This window comes from Galeopterus variegatus, unplaced genomic scaffold (genome assembly GCF_000696425.1).
Source record: "Galeopterus variegatus unplaced genomic scaffold, G_variegatus-3.0.2 Scaffold4397, whole genome shotgun sequence".
NCBI classification, from domain to species: Eukaryota; Metazoa; Chordata; class Mammalia; order Dermoptera; family Cynocephalidae; genus Galeopterus; species Galeopterus variegatus.
Window position 1 is genome coordinate 52,892 of NW_007730508.1, and position 7,853 is coordinate 60,744.

Here is a 7,853-nt window from a genome sequence, read left to right on the forward strand (position 1 = left end):
TTTTGCAAATATGAGGAATAAAAGTCCAAATAAGCTAGAGGAATCCATCCTTGAGCCAGTGCCTGAGTGAATGGGAGATGGGAATTACATTACTTCCAGTCCAGGGAAAGCAAACAGCAGTGAAGGCATCACACTGCCTTGTGTGATTCCTTTGTGAAAAACTACTTACTTTTCACACACACAAAAAAATGGCCCTTAAACATAACCAACTACTTCCTTTGGTGCATCACCAGAGAAATATGATGTGTTCTATTGACAGTAGAAAACTTACTGTGTATATCAGTCTCCAAAACGGTGCCTTCTTGAGCAGTTCCCAAGGATAATTTGGGCCATACGTGATTGTTGCCTGGCTCTCAGACTTATCCCTAGCCCTGGTATAATAAGTAATTCCATTGAACACTCTGCCATCAAAAACCCATATAGGGAAGAGGTGGGTGATAGAAGTCAGGCACCCAATCCCACCCGGAACTCCCTACAATATCTGTTGTTGTAACCACCTTGTTCTTTCTCTTCCTTGTGAGCCCAAAGGTATCTACCTGATCAGAGGAAGAGAAACTCCTCTAGTAGGAGAATCTCTGATGCATGTGAAAATGTTAATTATATATGTAAGGATATCTACCAAAGTGCTAACAGGAATTATGAAAGAGTGGTGAATATTCTGAGGCTTATCCATATTTTCTTATTTTCCCACAATGTGTTTTAAACATACCACTTGAGTTATAAAAATTGGAAGTTTTTAAAGAAATTTCAGCAGGCATTTTAGTGCTAAAAATTATGTTTTGGAAAAATATCTAAGCACATATGGAAATTTTCATGATATGTTGACCAGTGAAAAATTCAGGACACAAACTATCTACAGTTTGATTCCATTTTATTTTTAAGTCATATTTTACATATTTTTATTCGTGGAAATTTCTGTGCAGTGAAAATACCATGATTTTAGTTTTCTCATTTGTGCTTCTCTGTTTTCTAAGTTTTTCCAATGAACATGTATTACTTTTACAGTAAGAAAAAACTGTTATTTTAAAAGTACAAATAAGAGTGACTCTGGGAGATAAAACTGGGTGCAAGAGGATCAGGGTAGAGTCCAGCTTCACCACTTACTAGATGTGTGATCTGAGCGACTTGCTTAACTAAGAGCCTCAGTTACCTTAAAGAAACAGCAGGGATAACAATAGCATGTAATTGGGGAGATAAAACTGGGTGCAAGAGGATCAGGGTAGAGTCCAGCTTCACCACTTACTAGATGTATGATCTGAGCGACTTGCTTAACTAAGAGCCTCAGTTACCTTAAAGAAACAGCAGGGATAACAATAGCATGTAATTGTAAGAATTAAGTGGGATGATGTAAAGTGATTGGTACTTACAAAGGGTAACTGATATTATTATTACCTCAGCCATTCAATGACTTCTTGGGTAGTGTCTATGCACCGAAATAGTACTTCTGAGCCCCTATCCAGAGCAAAAATCCCTTCTCTAGCATCCCCCACCAACCTGGCTCACCTTGCACACCTCGAGTGCTTCCCCTTCATTCTGGCCTGTCTTACCAATGTGTGGTTATCATCCCACCTTGGACTTGACATCTGGAGATTTATGTCCAAGCCCTGGCTCTGTCCCTTGGGAGCTGTATGGCCTTAGACAAGCCCTCTCTGGGGTTGCAAGCCTCTTCTGTGAGTTATTTTGAAGAAGCTTCTACCCTAGAATTGCCTTGTCTCTTTGGCTTGTTGGGTACATCTTTATGGCTTAGGAGGTTGGATATTAGCTTAGATGAGGGTCTGTTTGGACACTAGGTGGGAAACAACTATGCTCGTGTGAGGTTTAAATTTCAGAAGACTAGTCTGTTTGTCTTGGCTTCAGCACTTAGAAGGCCACTGGCCACCTCTGGTATGATGCACTGAGAGAAACACAGCATCACTTCTGTGGTATTCCAGCCAAAAATGCATAAACTGAATTCAATCATGAGGAAACATCAGACAAACTCAGATTGAGGGACATTCCACAGAATAGCTGACCTGGATTCTTCAAAAATGTCTATGTCGTGAAAGACTGAAGAACTGTTCCAGATTAAAGGAGATGAAAGAAACATGACACCTGAATGGAATGCGTGATCCAGGGATTTTCTTTTGCTTTAAAGGACTTCATTGGAATAGCTGGTAAAATCTGAATAAGTTTTGAAGATTAGACATTAGAATTTTGCTCATGTTAATGTATGGTTATATCACAAAACTTTTTTGTTTTTAGGAAAGACCCACTGAAGTATTTAGGAATAAAGGGGCATCGTGTCTGCAATTTACTTTCAAACAGTTCAGAAAGATGTATATGATTTTTTTTCTAGTTTTTTTTCTTTTAACTTTAGTATATTATATTTTTTAATATATTTACAGAGGAAAGAAAAGGTGGTAAGATGCTAATATTTGGCAAAACTGGGTGAAAGGTCTATGAGAATTTTTTTGTACTATTCTTTCAGCTTTTGTGTGAGAAAGTGAAATTACGTGTTGAAGGACAGGAAGGCCAGTGGCATGCCTTCTGCTCAGTCTAGGTGACAGCAACTGTAGCAGCTCTCATTTACTGAGCACTTACCCCGTGCCAGATGATCTCATCTGACCCCACGGCTACCCCCTGAGGAGCTGTTATTAAGGCCCATTTTGCAGAGAAGAAATCTGATCATCAGACTTGGGCAGTGACTTGCCCCAGGTTCCACGGCCTGTGGCACGTAGCTGGCGTGTGACTGCCCACTCCCAGAAGTCATCACCATCTTCACTGCAGCCAGGTCACAAAGCCACTCACACTACACCTGAGGCTATGCAAAGAAAACACAGCTGCTTTATTCTTACTAAAACCACTAAGGGGGAGGGGTCAGAGTGCAGAACCAAATTTAGTTCGGTCCAGTTTAAAACTTGTTCTAATCCAACAGTTTAAACATTCTCCTGGGGTTTCTTGGATTCAGAGAGGCTTGGTCTCTTTGGTATAATTGCTCAGTGTTTCAGATTCCTCCTCTCCTCCTCTGCCCCTCCCAAATATGATGGCTGGGGTAAGGGTGAGGAGATTTGACAGACATGTGCTGGCTGGCATCTGCTGGGGCCTGGGTGGCTTGGGCCTGTCACTAGGAACAGCCACTGGCTTTCTAGCTATAGTCAGTTGCTGGTGAACTGCTCTCTCTCTGACTCTCTGAGGGCTAATGGTGAGACCAGGCTAATGTCACCTCGCATCAGGTCTTGTGGCTCTGTTGACCTCTCTGGGGTTCTTATCTATCCTCTTTCTAGGCTCTAGACCTCCACTCCCAGCTTGTCCCCACCACTTGGGGCCCTGAAACAGCTCACTGGCTCTCAATTCACCATCAGGACCACACAGGAACTGAGGTAGGTACGGAAGCAGGACTGATAACCAGGTGGTGCACTTCGTGACTAAAATAATTCAATGCTTCCATCCTGATTGGTAAGTAGCTGCTCCCCAAGTCCCTTGGCTACCCACTCCTCCACTGCAACTGCCCCTGGCATATCCCCAGGTCCCCCTCATACCAGAAACTAAAGGGTTAACACCTGGACAGCAGGTAACGTCCAAGAGTCTGCTCCTGCCACCTCATCAGCATCCCTTCTGAGGTTAAGGTATTTGGATGTCACCGCCCCTTCTTAGCCTGACCACACAGGGCCCACTCTCTGATGTGGGCTAAGGCCAGAGCTACCCAGGACAGTCTCTTCCCTGAAACTCTCAAAGGACAGCGGACAAGAGCCCCTCTGCCCTTGGCATTCCTCCCAACACATCCACCACTCTTGCCCCTTTCTGGTCTCAGTCCCAGAATAGGGGGAGTATGTGGGCAGACACGGAGGGTCTTCCCCAGTTCCCTTTCTCCCAAACTCAAATCTACTATAGAGGCTGGAAGAGTTAAATCCTTTCTTTCCCCATCTCTCCCTCAGCAGGTGTGGCCACTTGACACCATTCTGGCTTATGAAATGTAAGCAGAAATCTGTTGGGGGGGGATTCCTAGAAAAGTTTTTGCTTTCTTGATAAAAGAAAGAAACATAGCTTCCCCCTTCCTGCTTTAAACAAGGACATGAAGCCTGGAGTTTTGGTAACCCTATTGTGACCCAAGAAGATCCCACAGATGCCTGCCCTGACATGGCGCTGCCTGCCTCCAGACAAAGTTTTTGCTTTCTTGATAAAAGAAAGAAACATAGCTTCCCCCTTCCTGCTTTAAACAAGAACATGAAGCCTGGAGTTTTGGTAACCCTATTGTGACCCAAGAAGATCCCACAGATGCCTGCCCTGACATGGCGCTGCCTGCCTCCAGACTTCTTTTTATGTGAGGGAAAAAAAGCCCCTGCAAGTTGAGTTTCCTGTTTCTTCAGCCAAATACAATCCTAACTGATGCAGGGTAATTAAATCACATGTCTACTTATCCTGCTGTTGTTTTCTCTCTGCCTTTCTGTCCCCCAAATTCCTCGGGCCTGCAAGAGGCAGACTTTCCCTCTATCATCTCTTCCTGTTTACATGAAAACTGCTTTCATAAAATTCTTATGGTCCTGTTCACCTGCACAGACTCTTGAAACACTAAAATAGGAGATAAAGCAACATAGAAGAATCCTTCCATTCTTAACAGGGCCTGCCTTTCAAGCCCAATGCAGCATCTCACTCTAAACGCCAGAAGCTTATTATTGACTGTATTATTACTAACTTTTGTTATTACCAACTCATTATTAACTCTTATTATTATCTCTGCCCTTCTTTTGGCAATCCTTCTAGAAAGTCTAATCTGATATTATAATTATCCCCATTTTATGGATGAAAAGACTGAGGAGGCTTACGGAGGTTGAGTAATTTTTCTGGAGTTGGACAGAGAGAAAGGGATGTGGCCAGGGCCAGAACCATTTACGATGGTCATTAATGCCCACTCTCCCCGGGCACCTTAACCTCCCTCCACCGGCCATCCCTCCCACACCCTGGACCTTGCCCCCTCTCCTGGAGGGAGGGGAGTCCAGGTGAGCAAACAGAAAGAAGGGAGCTGGCAGCACGTGTTTTATTGAAGAACAAGGGTGCCAGCCCTAGAACCAGCTACGCATATTCAGCCTTGGGTGGCGGCGGAGGCTTGAGTGCATAGGCGAGACAGCACAGGGAGGCATCCGGGCACAGGTGCATGTAGGATTCTTGCCTCATACAGTACGTTCGGCAGGCCCCTTGGCCATTCCAGCACCGTTTGAATTCACTTCTCCCTATGCAGAAGAAGACCACAGGTCATAGAGCAGCCCATGGGTCACAGGTTAGACCACTGGTCACAAGTTAAGCCACAGGTTAGTCCACACTCGTTATAAGTTTGGTCTCTGGTCATTTGTTAGACCACTAGTCATAGATAAGAGTATTGGTTACTATTTAGACTGCATATATGAGTCCAGGTTAGCCCACATGTCACAGGTTAGACCACTGATTGTTACAAGTTAAAGACTAATTTTTTGTCCAGGTAAAACCACACACCAGGTACACTCTATGCATTTCTCATAACAACACTATCTGATTATCATTGGTTTTATTACAATCCTGCTACACAGGGAAGTAAACTGAAGCTCAGAGAGGTTAATAACCTTACCCAAGGTCACACAGGCATTAAGGAGCAGAACCAGGATTCAAACCCAGGCAACCTGGCTCCAGAGTCCACACTTGTAACCATTATACAAACTTCCCCTCACACATAGGGACCCATTTAATGTTAGGTTTCAGAGAGGAAATTTCAACTGTGGGTCATGAAAAAGTTAAGACTTTGGGGAACAGATCCTGTACTCCCTCCAAGAGTCTTTGGTCACAGCATGGGATGAAAGCTCTCCTTCATTTATTCATTCAACAAACATAGAGCACTCAGGGTACCACAATGAACAATATGGCCATGGAAGCTCTCAAAGAGCTTCCAGCTGGAAGGGAAGACAGTTAAAAACAAGCAAATAAGTATTATAAATAGAGTTTGTGGTATCATGATGAAAAAGATCAGAGTGCTGTGAAGGCCAGTTACAGCAGATGTAGGAAAGTGAGGAGAGACTACGACCACTTCAACAGACTTGTCTGTTACAGCAACATTTCCAGATACATGGTCTCAGACAAGCAGCGAACAAGCAACTCAGAAGAACTAGGACTGAGTGGGAGGTTGAGAGGAAGGCTTCCCTACATTTCCCTGGATTAAAAGAGATCCCACATAATCCTCAAACGATGCCTTAGAACTGAATAGAACTCATGGGCTTAGGGCTGAATAGAACTCGTGGGCCGATCCACAAATTCCATTCAGCCCTGCCGCTCAGCCCATCCTTCCATCTTACCAAGGCGGAGAGTCTTAGAATGATACAGTGTTGGCCTCAAAATCTCTGTGAGACAAAGAATTCATACTCTGAAGAGGGTGTGTGGTATAATGGTTAACAGTGTGGGGTGAACCCAGCTCAGACCTCCTGGGGTCAAATCCCAGCTCTGTCATTTCCCAGTTGAGTGACCTTGGCCTCAAATCCCTCATTTGTACAACTCTTTCAGAGGCCAGTTATAGGATCATTTTAGGACAGTGCCTGGCACATAGTAAATGCCCAACAAGTAGAAGGTGAGATTGTCACTGCAGTTTCAGGCACCCACTGGGTGTCTTGGAACACACCCCTCATGGACAAGGGGTGACTATTGTACTTCCATCTTTGGTATATGCTCTACTTCCGTTGCCAAGTCTGAAAACCACTTGTTCTCTACCATATCCCAACTAATGAACAAAGTCTTCGCCACATCCGATTATTATAATCCCTATAAAGACATAGGCTTTCTCTTTACGTGTTTAATAACAATCAAAGAGAAAAATTAAATGAAAACTACTCCCAAGTTTTGAGTTAACTTTATATGTATAACACTTTCTAAATTAAATGAAAGACTTTTTCTTTAAAAAGAAAAAAAAAAAAAGAAAGAAGAAGGTGAGACGATGAGAATGACAGCTAGATAATTGGAGCAAACAGGGCTCATTCTAGGTAAATCCTCTTTCACTTTCTGGATAAGGAAAGGATGGGACTGGCCCAAGCTCCTTTAGCCGCTAAGTGGTGGGTCTGAAACCCGAGACCCTGATTCCCAGGCAAAGGCAATTCCTGTGATCAATACTCTTAAGATATCATCATATTTGGATTTCCCAGTCACCCTAAGATCCAGAGCTGTTGTTTTCTGCTCCATGGTCTGCTCTTCCTCCTCACATCTTCGCCTTCATCTCCCCCCACTTTTCATGTGTCCCCTCTCCAGCCACACTGGCCTCCTCGCTGCTCCCGAAACACGTCGATCACCCTCCTGCCTCAGGGCCTTTGCCCCTGCAGCTCCCTCTGCCTGGAACAACCTTCCCTTACGTCCTCCCTCTACTCACACCTCTGCTCAGACCCACCTTGGATAAAACAGTAAGATAGCTGGGACTGACCTCAGAATAATTCACTGGGGAGGAAGGGCTGGGGAATAACCAAACAGGATTGGCTCAAGCTGGTAATTGTTGAGGTTAATTCATGGCTACATAGGGGTTCTTTAAACTATTTTTTATTTCTCTTTGAAATTTTCTAAAATAAAAAATCTTCTTTTAAAAACTCACATCATTACATTATTCTCTATTTTTGCTTAAGTTTCAATTTTTCCATAATAAAAAAATTTTTAATTCACCTTGTACATTATATTATTCTCTCTACTTTCATGTATATTTGAAATTTTCCAAAAGCTATAAAAAAAAAACCTTATCAGATGCCTTCCTTGACCATCCCCATCAGCCTTCCCATCACCCCCACACACACACATGCCACTCTAACCATTATTCTTCTTAGTACTTATCCATGCCTGACATATAATATGTTTATCTGTTTATTTGCTATCCCCACCAA

General features: G+C 43.4%; 1 long non-coding RNA gene across 1 annotated transcript in view; it reads right to left on the minus strand.

Moving 5' to 3' along the window:
* Positions 1-5,000: 5,000 nt before the first annotated feature.
* LOC103602990 overlaps positions 5,001-7,853 on the minus strand; it is a 4,025-nt gene continuing 1,172 nt past the window's right edge. The window contains exon 2 of the long non-coding RNA XR_551573.1: positions 5,001-5,207. This is a non-coding gene — a long non-coding RNA (uncharacterized LOC103602990). The remainder of the gene's footprint in view (positions 5,208-7,853) is intronic.